Genomic DNA, 12,262 nt, shown 5'->3' with positions numbered 1-12,262 from the left:
TGCAAACGTTTTTCTTTCAACTTTGTCGTGTTTTGTGAACCATGATTTTCATGTAGTGGGTCAGCCAGTCTTTTCTTTCATAATTTCAGTCTTCAGTGGTAGGATAAGAAAGACTTCCCTCTCCCCAGACTACACACTCGCCATTATTATTCTCATCCTTTATTTTGAAACATTGAAATATTTAGGCTTTTGGAATGTTTTGCTGTCTATTGTATTAATGTCCTAGGCCTGCTGTAATAAATTACCACAGACTGGGTGGCGTAAAACAACAAAAAGTTTATTCGTTCACCGTTCTGGATGCTAGGGTTGGGGGGTCAAAAGGGCTGGGCTTTTTCCAAAGGGTCTAGGGAAGGATCTGTTCGCTGCCTTTCTCCCGGCCTCTGATGTCGCCGACAATCTTTGGCATTGCTTGGCTTGCAAACACATGCTCCCGTCTCTGCTTGTCATCTGCACCTGCCTCACTGGATCCCTTCTCCTCTTGTTCTAAGGATCAGCCGTGTTGCATGGGGGCTCACCCCCGTGCTCTCAGCTCCGTTGCTCTTGTAGACTCCACCCACATGGCCACCACTGATTGGTCAGAGTTGGACGCCTCACCCTAGCCGGGCCAATCAGAGCCCTTCCTTGGATTTCTGAGCTTGGGTGGGAGCAGTGGATTGCAGTTGTCTGCAGGTGGTGAACACCCAGGGTCCTGGCTGGTGGAAGAGCCTGACTGGGGGTAGGAGAAAGTGAACAGACACCAAGATAATCCCTGGCGAGAGTTTCTGAGGCCCAGCTACACCCTGTGTCCTTTTTGGCTGATATGGACCTTCTGTCGGGTTTCCGCCGAAATCTCTCACGAATACAAAGACAGCGTCTCATGTTCTCTGCGTCTCCAACGGGTGCTGGACGGTGGGGCACACGCTACATCTCACACGAGGGAGTGAATGACAGAGGAAAGTCTTAGGGACTCGTTGTCATCACAGTTTTTGCATCCCTGCCTTTCGATCCCCATTTACAAACCTGGCAAATCAGCGCCGGGTCGCGATTTCTTCCTTGTGGGTCATTTCAAGCATGTTGAGCAGCGTTCATTTTACCCAGCACCTTCAAGACGCTGGCCAGGTGATTCGCCAAAAACAGTCTGCTGGCCTAACGAAATCAGAACAGCCAGTGGCTTCCCTCCTAAACTCGGGGATTAAAGAGGAAAAGCCGCTGTAAGCAGGACACCCGGGTTAGCACAGCTGTGCAGGCGTGCAGTGAGTCAGGAGGAGGCGGCGAGGACACAACCCAATGACAAAACTCGGTCAATAAAAATAAATAAAGGAGGTCTAGGGCTTACTTCTCAGCTCATCTTAAAAGAGGTAAATAATTCAAGACAATGAATTGGCTGGACACGTTATTTCTACTTTATGCCTACGGCTGCGCGAGGGACAGAAATAGGACACTGGCGTATGTTTTGGCAAAATGAGACTCTCTTGTTTGCTTGTTTGAGACAAAACTGTGGTTTTCTTTTTTTTTGATTATACAACATACAAGCCCATTTATAGGAATTTTGCAAAATATCGGAAAATACGGTGCCCAAGGCTGGGTCGTGTGAGGAGGGTGAGGGCCGAAGTGGGTCGGTGGTCAGGCGTGGCTTTCGGGTGGCCCTCCCTGGGAGGCCTGAGGGCCTCTGGGGGCCCCCGGGGGGCCTGGCAGGGTGGTCAGCTGCAGGGAAGGAACACAGCCGGGGCAGAGAGAGCCTCACGCAAAAGCCTGGCGTTTGACTTCTCTGCTGTTGAAGCTACAAAGGAAACCTCCCTGAGTCTGCACAGCAAGATACCCCCTCCCCTGCCCTCCTCTCCCGTGAGAGCGGGTGTCCACATCTGGGTGGTGGACAGGGTCCAGTGAAGTCTTTCCAGGGTTTAGAGGGAGTCTGGGCAGCACCCAAGGTGACCGTGGCCTTGGTGGAGAGATTTGAGGGGTCGCTCTAGACTATCACCCAGCTTTGAGCACATTGAGCCTCTGACCTTGACTCCAGCAGCAGCAGGCCTTGGGGTCCCAGGCTCTGGTGGCCCTGGAGGGCAGTGGCGGTCCAGAGGTGGTTCTCTGGGGGCAGAGGCAGTGGCTCGGGTCCTGGGCACACCAGAACACTTGGCCACCCTACTTTGCAAACAGATGGAAATTTCCATGAGCAGGGCCCTAGTGCCTGTTAATTGTCATATCTCCCGTATCCCTACTCGGACACAATGCCTAGCACAGAGTATGCTTCCAATAAACATTTGCTGAATGGTAATTATTATTACTGGAGATTCTCAGTAAATATTTGCTGAATAAATGTCCCCCTGCCAGCAAATGAATTGTTTTCCATATTATATTAACAAAAAAAATGGGACACACTGGACTTACAGATCTGTTCTGAAAAGGAATAGAGATTTTTTGCGTAAGTAGAAAGTGCCAAGCGGGATAAGTTTAGCAGGATAAATCCTCTGAAACGGATCAGCCAATGGCCTCGAGGGGGTTGGTGGTGGTTTCTTGAATCAGTCTGTAAGTGGAGATTATGGATTTGCGGCTCCTCTCAGATATGTGGAGCCGAAGCAGGAAAGACAGCTGTCAAACAAGTGCCACCGTCAGAGGAAGCACTTACGTGGCACCGTCACCTACCGCAGCCATCTCACAAACTTGCCCTCGGGTGGGATGCGTGAGACCTTAGCTGGCCTGGAGACGTGACGTGATTTTGCCAAGGACACGCACAAGGTAGAGGTTGGAAACCAGGCCACGTGTGTGTTTTGCTGCCTTCTTCTATTTCACGTTGACCAGGGCCATGGCGTTGACGTCCGGCGGCCAGTAAAGGGTTTCCCGAGGCTGTCTGAGCTGTGTAGACGCATCGGTAACTGTAGGCTGAGGACCATTTAGAAAAGGTGAAAACGTGAGGAAGGAGCCGGCGCCGTTACTTACTCCTTGAATGTTTCCGAGGAAACCTGGAGCCACGACTGACCCTGGTTGGCCAGCCCTTGGGAATGGGGGTCTCAGAAAGTTTTTATATCAGTGATGGATGATCTTGTTGTGTACACCGGGAGCCACGGACCGGGTCCCGCTAGCTTGTTGGGGTGGCTTTGCGCGAACATTAAGATCGATGAGATACGCCTGGCTTCCTGCTTGGAGTCCTGGTTTCGGTTGCCGTGGCTGATTGATAGCAGGATAAGTCTATCTGACAAACGCCCCATAAACACCTTGGAGCCTGAGACCTGCGCGGGTTTCCCCGGACGCAAGACTTCACACATGACCCTGTAGTTCTCTGGCAGAGAAAAGCCCGTCCCGACTGGGCTCGGGTGAGGAGGCACAGGGGGGAGCTGGACTTCTCTGGGCTCCGCTGATGTGTATCTCCTCCTGCCACCTTCTCTCTCTGCATCCTTTTCTGCAGCAAATCTTAGCTGAGCACCACTCACTATGGAGTCTTTTCAGTCTTTCTAGCAAGTCACCAAACGTAGGGAGATGTCAAGCCCAGCTCCTCTTTATTCGGCAGGGTTCCACCCAAACTTGGAAGCCCAGCTAGCCACACACCCGACCCCCTGCGGTTTTGAACGTGGGCTGTGAAAACCGAGGGTGGCAGAAGTTACAGGCAAACCGGGGGCTGCAGTCATTATTCCCTTGAAGGGGCTCCTCTTCCAGAAGCTCACAGCTCCAGGGTCCACCCACCTGGAAAAATACGGCAGGGAAGGGGGATGTCTGGGCAGAAGGGGGTAGGGGGGTGAAGGTCCCTGGAGAGCAAATTTCAAGGTTGATTGCTTTTTGGAATTCTGAGATTTGTAGACTCCAGTTAATATACATGACTGGCATCAAAGCCGCGAGGGCTTCCCTAGACCTCTGTTACTTATTACTGGCTCAACCAGGCAAGTGCTTTGGGTCAAAGTATCCTCCAGTCTTGCAAATTCTCCTCCATGTGTGCATATCTCTGTCTCGCAGTCCAGAAGCACATTGCAAATTCATTCTTTCCCTTTTTATCTATCTATCCATCCATCCATCTATCTATCCATCTATCTATCTGTGTATTTATCTTGAAGATTTTTATATGTATAAACTGATGAGCACAATCATAGACACAAATACAAATTAAACAGTTAAAAAATAAGATAATTGAATAAATTATACATAGACTTGCTATTGAAAGAAAGTCCCAGCATTTATTTTGCATCAAAACTTAAGGGCTAATTCCGAATAGCCCAATCTTGAAAAAAAAGGGCAAAGTAGGAAGGCTCACACTTCCCTCTTCCAAATTTTTTTTTAATATTTATTTATTTCTGAGACAGAGAGAGACAGAGCATGAGTAGGGGAGGGGCAGAAAGAGAGGGAGACACAGAATCAGAAGCAGGCTCCAGGCTCTGAGCTGTCAGCACAGAGCCCGACACGGGGCTCGAACTCACAGACCGCGAGATCATGACCCGGGCTGAAGTCAGACGCTTAACCGACTAAGCCACCCAGGCGTCACACTTCCCTCTTTCAAAACATCCAGCAAAACAGTAGTAATTGAGACAGTGTGGTACTTGTACAGGATAAATATATTGACAGAGTAGAATTGAGAGTCCAGAAATAAACCCATGTGTCTATGGTCAACTGATTTTTGACAAGAGCTCCAAGAGCATTGGGAGAAAGGATGTCTTTTTAACAAATGGAGCTGGGACAACTGGATAGACACGTGCCGAAGAATGAATGACTTTTGACTCTTACTTTACGTCTATACAAAAACTAACTTAAAATGGGGCGCCTGGGTGGCTCAGTCAGTTGAGCGTCTGACTCTTGGTTTTGGTTCAAGCCACAAGCTCATGGTTCGTGAGTTTAAGCCCTGAGTCGGGCTCCATGCTGACAGCAGAGAGCCTGCTTGGGATTGTCTCTCATGTTGCCCCTCCCCTGTTCTCTCTCTGTCTCTCTCAAAAAATGAATAACTACCAAAAAAAAAAAAAAAAAAAAAAAAAGGAAATCATCAAGAAAGTGAAAAAACACACAGAATAGCAGGAAATATTTGTAAACCATACACCTGAGAAGAGTCTAATATCTAGAATATATAAATAACTCTTACAGCCCAACAAGACAAACAACCCAGTTTAAAAATGGGCGAAGGACTTGTATAGGCATTTTCCCAAAGATGATACACAAATGCCAACAAGTACATGAAAATATGTGATTCGAACTTCAGTCAATATTATCAGTAAATGGACAAAATTGACATCAAGTGTCTCCATAGGGGAGGCAATGACAGAGACACTTCACTATATATTCTGACCAAAAATGCATAACCCGAATCTAGTGATGGGGAAACCTCGGATAAACCCAAATTTCACTGAACTACAGTAAATGCTAACTAATTTGAATTAAAAAAAAAAAAAAGAGGGGCATCTGGGTGGCTCAGTCAGTTGAGCATCCGACTTCAGCTCAGCTCGTGATCTCCTGGTTCATGAGTTCGAGCCCCGCGTTGGGCTCTGTGCTGACAGCTCAGAGCCCGGAGCCTGCTTCGGATTCTGTGTCTTCCTTTCTCTCTGCCCCTCCCCTGCTTGTGCTCTGTCTCTCTCTGTCTTTCAAAAATGAATAAACATTAAAAAAAAAAAAGAATAACCAAAAAAACCCCACCCAAATTTCAGAAAATCTGGGTGAAGAGTATACAAGAGTTTTTACCACTATTCTATTGTTCCTCTTTGATAGCTACTTGCATGTGCCCTTCAAAAGTGTTACTGTCATGTAACACACACACACAAGCAAAAAAAAAAAAGCTAACAAGAGACATCAGATTAAAGGAGACCGAAGAGAATTGTAAACCAAATATAATATGTGCTTCTGATTTGGATCCTAGACTGGAAGACCATTCTATACGGACATCACTGGAGCCCTTGGTAATTAGATGATAGGACTCTATCAGCGATGAATGTCCTGGCTCAGATACTGCACTGTGGGTATGGGAAAGAAGGTTCTTGATCTTAGGAGATCTACGTGGGAAAATTTAGGGATGAAGAGCCATGATGTCTGCAATGACCGGGGAAAGTAATATGGACGCTTATCTAGGGAAAGAGGATGATATGGCAAAATACAGCAAAACGTTCACAATGGGTACGTCTGGGTGAAGGGTATATGAAAAATGTTCATGCTATTCTTGCAACTCTTCTGTAAGTTTGCTATTATTTAAAAATAAAAGGTTGAAATCAATGAATATAACATAAAATATATACAAATCTTATCATAAAAAGAAAATATTTTATGGTATACAGTTAGAGAAACAAAAGGATCTCTACCATAAAAACTTTGGGGACAAAATGCCCCAAGCCTCTAGGGGCAGTGCAGCCTCCAGTTGCCCAGGGCGGTTGCAAATGGAGCAAAGGTGAGCTTGGCACTGACAGCCTTCCCTGGAAGAGAAGAGCTTCATTTCCCGGCAGAAGATGAGGAGGAGACTCATCTGGGACTCATGTGGGACTAAGTGAGCTTCTAGAAGATTCCAATGACCCAGAAGCTCTGCATGTTTCCTGAGTGTCCTCAGCAAAGCCAGCTGTGCCCCTTTCTACCCCAGGTGATCAGAGCCACATTATCTCAAGCCAAGGTGGAAGGTTTGAGCATCTACTCTGTGTAGGATCCTGTGGGAGTGAGGAGGCCATCCAGAGGTGTGTGTGTGTGTGTGTGTGTGTGTGTGTGTACATGCGTGTGTTTGAGGTGGGGTGGGGAAGGTTTCAAAGCTTTGCAGCAATGCCCCCAGTGATTACTGAATTGGGAACAGGATGCAACCTCACTCCCCGGAAAAACCCATCTAGTGGCGGTGTTTCAAAATGGTGGGATGACAGGTCATCCTCATGAGCACTTACTCTTCGCCAAGGAACCCTTGAACTGTTTCACCCACATTAACTCATAACCCTCACAACAACCCCAGGAAGCATCACTGTTAACCTTATTTTGCACATGAGAGGTTAAAATAACTTGCCCAAGGCCACACGGCCAGTGACAGCAGCAAACAGGATCCAGAGGTTCTTGGTCAAAGTGAAGGTGGCCTCTCTAGCACTTCAACAGATACGTCATTGGTTTTGATGTTGCCCTCCTGAAACATAGGTTGAACCGCCTATAGGAAGCAGCTCTAAGGAACATTAACGGTGTTCTTATCACTCCGGGAGACAAGCCAACACTTTTGCAATACTGTGGCATGTTCCTACACAGAAGGAGTTATGGCCCCATCCCCGCCTGCACAGAGAGCTTCTTCTGTCATGGTTTCATTGCTCAGTTATGAGTCGATTGCTTAAATTAGCATTCGTGCATCTCACACCAAATTGGAAAAAAAAGATTGGTTCAGCCAGATGACATTTTAGGAGCGTCTAAAATATTTAAAGGTACTGGCACAAGCTTTTGTACACTCCCATTAAAAAAAAAACCCCAAAAAACAAAAAACAACCCCAAAAACCAGATTGATGCCAAACATATTTTGAGCATCGTTTGTGAAGATAAATGCCCACACTGCCCAAGGCCAGGGAAAGAAAATCAGGGGGAGCTTCCTTCTTCTCCCTCTGGAGTGTCATTTACAGGCAAGTAGTACCTTGGGGAAATGCTCTTGGCCCCTTCTTCTGAGTTATTAGGAAGAATTATAGCCACGCAATGAGTCTGCATTTCAGATTTGCACCTGCCGGCCATCACCAGGGAACACTGCAGCTAGCACATTGTATCTGCCCCATAGTTTTTCAGCACAGATAGCTACTTAGCCTGGGCCAATGGGCAAGTGACAGCCCGAGTGCACAAACTCTTTAAAAAGAGTATGTTGTGTCTGGGAGCCAGTGAAGGCACCACACACCTACCTTGGCCTCTGAAGATAGAAGGTGGTCTAAGCCAAGAGTCACAAAGGTCTTCATCTAAGACAGGTGTTCTCCAGCTCAGGTGTCCAACAGCATTACCTGTGGACCCTAGAAAAAAAAAAAATCAATGCTTCCCGGCCCCAGACAATTCAACCAGACTCTGTGGATGGGCCTTGAACCCATGGTCTCAACAAGTCCCCAAACAGTACAACCGGAGAAGAGATTTAGGTCAGGCATAGTACAGTAGTGATGAAAAGTAGTGCCATCGTTGTCTTCTATGGCCCAACTACCAGGTAAGACTCCGGCGCAACACGAGACAGAGGCCGCTGTCAGGACCGGTTGAGCCTTCTCTAGTTGGGTCGCCATTTTGGGTCACCCAGTCCACCTGCAAAATGCTCACGTTACCCATCAAAGGTGCTTCCTCACTCACAGGAACAGCAAGACAACCAAAGTGAGAAGTGAATACCTTCAGGATGAGGTCACTCAAATTGGGGCAAAGAAGTTTCTGCAGTAGGCAGGCCCGGGCTAGGCAAGCTGTGTTTTCCACAGTATTCTCTCCCCTCCCTCAGGCACTCCTGCAACGTGACCTTGTCACGCCCTTGCTGAGAAATGGAGTCTCTTTCTTCCAGCCTCCGGCTGCCTTGTAACTAATAGCACGTGGCAGTAAGGGACGCCCCGTGACTTCTGAGGTTAGGTCAGAACAGGTCCCGAAGCTTCTGCCTGGTTCTCTTGGAATATTCCCCCTTGGCGTGCTCGCTCCTGCTCAGGTGCCAGTCACCGTGCTGTGAGAAGCCCACGCCACCAACATCGCAGCCGAACCCAGCCTTCATGTCATCCCAGGCCGGGAACTGAGAGTCCGGAAGCCTCCAGATGACCCCAGCCCCGGATGACGCACGTCTTCCCCGCTGAGCCTGCAATCCATCCCCATTTCACCCCACGCAAGTCTCGACCCACAGAATCCCTCGGCATGATAAAATGGTTCTTATTGGATGCCTTTAACCTTGGGATGCTGTTTCTGCGGCATGGGTAGTGTCATGAGCGTGTGTGGGTGATGGAGCCCTGGGGATAGGGACCCTTGGTGAGGCAAGACCTCCTAGGCTCTGGCTAAGAGACCAGCTCTAGAGCTGCCTGGGTTCAAATCCACTTACCAGCTCTGTGGCTTTGGGAAAGTCAGTGAACCTCTCTGTGCCTCTCAGTTCGTCTGTGTAGTGGTGACGATAATAGCCACGAGTGGGTTGTTATACGGATTAAATACATCAATGCATGAAGAGTGCTGGTAGCTCTGTGTTTGCAACATTTACGGTTTGCCCAGGCCTTGGCCCAAATTTGACCCCCGGAGGAGTTAGTTCTGAGCCAGAGGGCATTTATACTTGCAGGATAGTCCAATTTCCTTGTCTCCGAACCCAACGCGGGAAGAAAGACAGGTTATGTGTCTCTCACTGTCTGTGAGCTGGGAAATTGGGGCATAAAGACAGATGCTGGGGGCGCCCGGCGGGCTCGGTCGGTTAAGCATCTAACTTCGGCTCAGGCTCAGGTCATGATCTCACAGTTCGTGGGTTCGAGTCCCATGTCGGGCTCTGTGCTGGCAGCTCAGAGCCCGGAGCCTGCTTCGGATTCTGTGTCTCCCTCTCTCTCTGCTCCTCCCCCACTCATGCTCTACCTTTCTCTCTGCCTCTCAAAAATAAGTAACGTTAAAAAAATTTAAAAAAAAGGAAGAAAGAAAGAAAGAAAGATGCTGTATTCCTCCTGGAAGGAGCCGCAGGGTGCCTGGGAGGAAGCACGCCAATAGAATCGAGAATAAAGCGAAGCAGGAGGGAACCAGGCGAGGAAGTCGGAGAGGAAGGGACCCTGGCCTGGGGAGGAGGGTTGGCGTTTTAGTGGTGTGTGTGTGTGTGCGCGCACATGTACATGCATGTGTTTGCGTGTATACGTGTGCATGTGTGTTGTGTGTATTTGTATGACTGTATGTGCCTGGAGGGGGGTGGTGACCCCAGGACAGGATGGGAGCTGCCTCTGGAGAGCTGAGCCAGGCTTAGCCCACGCAGGGCACCCGAGACGTGCCGACCGTATGCTGGAGTTTAGCAGTCGGGGGTTTTATGCGAGGCCACGGCGGGGACAGTGATCAGAAGTCCCTCTGGCAGTGGTGACAGGGGTGTGGGGAGGTCACGGGACGAAGCAAGGCATGACCACCTACGTGGTTCCCGAGAGCGTAGTAACTTCCAGGTCCTCTGCTCGCGCCGAGACGACCCTGTCTGCGGTCTGGCCAAGACGGAGGGATCGAATCCGACTCCCCGCACACGGATAGACATGGATGCGTGACTCAGTTCCTGGGTTAATTTTTCCTTCGGTCTCTCTCTTCCTGGGGAACGGACCAGCTTCACTGTTCCTGGTTCCCAGATAGCGCTTCCCTTGCGGCCAGGTTCCCCGGAACATCTGACAGATGGCTGTGTCGGACACCAAGCAAACGGCACTCAGGCTGGTGAAATGCTGACCTTGGGGCGGGGGGTGCGGAGGCTGCTGCAATAAAGACCTTGAAATTACTTTGATGAAAGTGCTGCTTATGCTAAACTATCGCGCCCACAGATCTGCATGTACCATCTGCCTTTGTGAAAGACAATAACGTGATGGTTCTCCTGCAGAGGATTCCAGCCACTGCCTCCCTGGCTCAGCCAAAAAACCAGGAGATTTCTCTCGTAATCACTTTGGCTCCCAAACGGTTAAGCATCGTGGTGCCAGTAGCTGGCACACAGTGGGTACTTAACAAATGTTTGTGGGACGAGCGTTAATGAATAACTGAATGAAAAGCGCTGGCAGTTATGAGGCCCTAATTAAAATTGTTCTAATTTAACTCTCCCAGCCTGGACCAGCTGTGCTTTCCAACGTCACCCACGCAAGGCGCGTGCTCGCTCGGTACCTGGATTTGACCATAAGGAGGGAAAAGGCAGAATAAGGGACAGGCTGACGCTGCTCACCCGCCTTGGGCAGCTGGACCTGCCTGTCCCGGCCGGGCATCTGCCACGCCCCCCCCCCCCCCCACACACACACACCCGGGGCCTCCTCACCATCGTCACCGGCAGGGTCCCAACCCGCGGGCCAGGGGCTCCGAGGGTCTTAGAATGAGGCTGTGGAATGACAGAGCAAACTCGTGCCCCCCTTCACCCAAACAGCACCTGAGTGGCAGGCGTGGCCTCTCGGGGACGCCATCGCGGGTGACCTCACCTGCTCATGGGCCCCACGCGCTGGCAGCGCCTGAGGCCAGATGGGCTGGGAGCCCAGCTCGTGCACTGGTGGAGCCCGTCGTATTCCACCCCTGCGACTTTCCGGGCAGGCCCGCTTCTTCCCAGTCTCCCGTGGGAATTCTTCTGCGCCTCCAGGAGCTGCCTGGTGCTCTGCACACCTCTCCCCCCCCGGGGAGGGTGGGCCTCCCCAGCGTGACCGGCCTCAGGCGGGCGCCACCGCCTCGTCCGGTCCGCGGCAGGAGAGGACACATCATGATTATGCAACTGATCCTTCACAACCTCCCGGTCCCCCACATCCCCAAGAGGAGTCCCCTTGAGAAGCGAGATGCAGATTTCAGCGTCCGTGATGCTTGAACTGCTTTCCAACCTTGTGGCAAGTTGTTTTGAATATATTCCCACCAAAAAAAAAAAAAAAAAAAAAAAATCGAAAACCTTCAAACTCTAAGGGTTGACGCCGGAGAAAGCTGAGTCACTCAGAGCTGAGTCCGGGAAGCGAGGTGAATGATCAAATTTGAATAAAGAAGGCATTTTTAGGTGAAAACCGAGGGCTGCCTTTAAAGAATCAAACTGGTTTTCACATGGGACTCCTAACCCGAATTCAGTGAGTACCTCATAGGTGTCTTGGGCAAAGACAGCTGTAAAACTGAAAAGCACCCTTTCCCAAGATTGCCCACAATGACTTCCACTGAGATGGGCAAATGTGGGTGTGTTCATTTATTGCCACAACAAATACTGTCTGAAAACAAATCTGAATAGGCCAGGATGATCAAGGAAGTGTGCCCCCAGCAGGTATCAGACCCCCCGTTCTGCAAAGTTGTCCTGGCTTTTGAAGGTAAGAGTTATTCTGTGTGTCTGTGGACTGTTTCCCACTTTCTTGCCTTCGGGTCTCCACAAAAGTCACAGGGGCCTCCAGGACGGGACTAGGCCTTAGTCCCTAATATCCCACCGAGGCTCCACACCAGGCTATTTCCAGCCTCTCTCCTGAGTGGCTACCCCCAGGTCATTCCGAGTTGTTATGACAGACCCAGTAGCAATGTGCCCAACATCCATCCCTGCCCTCTGCCTTGTTGGCAAAGAATCGCCATCCGACCCCTATATACAATCCTTCTTGCAGCCGGAGGCCCACTGCATGAAAACAGAAGTCACCTGGCTCTTGCAAAATGTTTAGCTTTCTTTTTTAAAAAAATTTTTTTGATGTTTATTTATTTTTGAGAGAGAGAGAGAGAGAGACAGAGCATGAGTGGGGGAGGGGCA

At 49.7% G+C, this 12,262-nt stretch overlaps 1 long non-coding RNA gene across 2 annotated transcripts; it reads right to left on the bottom strand.

Moving 5' to 3' along the window:
* Positions 1–6,184: 6,184 nt before the first annotated feature.
* On the bottom strand, positions 6,185–11,397 carry LOC102899551. Of its 2 annotated transcripts, XR_006586308.1 has the most exons (4): positions 10,989–11,397; positions 9,964–10,286; positions 7,773–7,877; positions 6,185–7,027 (listed from the first exon to the last, which is right to left on the bottom strand). It is a non-coding gene; the product is annotated as an uncharacterized LOC102899551 (long non-coding RNA). The 2 variants fall into 2 exon arrangements; XR_006586313.1 differs by having other exon boundaries at positions 6,185–7,877.
* Positions 11,398–12,262: the final 865 nt, after the last annotated feature.

The sequence above is a fragment of the Felis catus genome, chromosome A1 (assembly GCF_018350175.1).
Source record: "Felis catus isolate Fca126 chromosome A1, F.catus_Fca126_mat1.0, whole genome shotgun sequence".
NCBI lineage: Eukaryota > Metazoa > Chordata > Mammalia > Carnivora > Felidae > Felis > Felis catus.
Note: the sequence above shows the minus strand (reverse complement) of the source record. Positions and strands in the feature narration are given on the sequence as shown.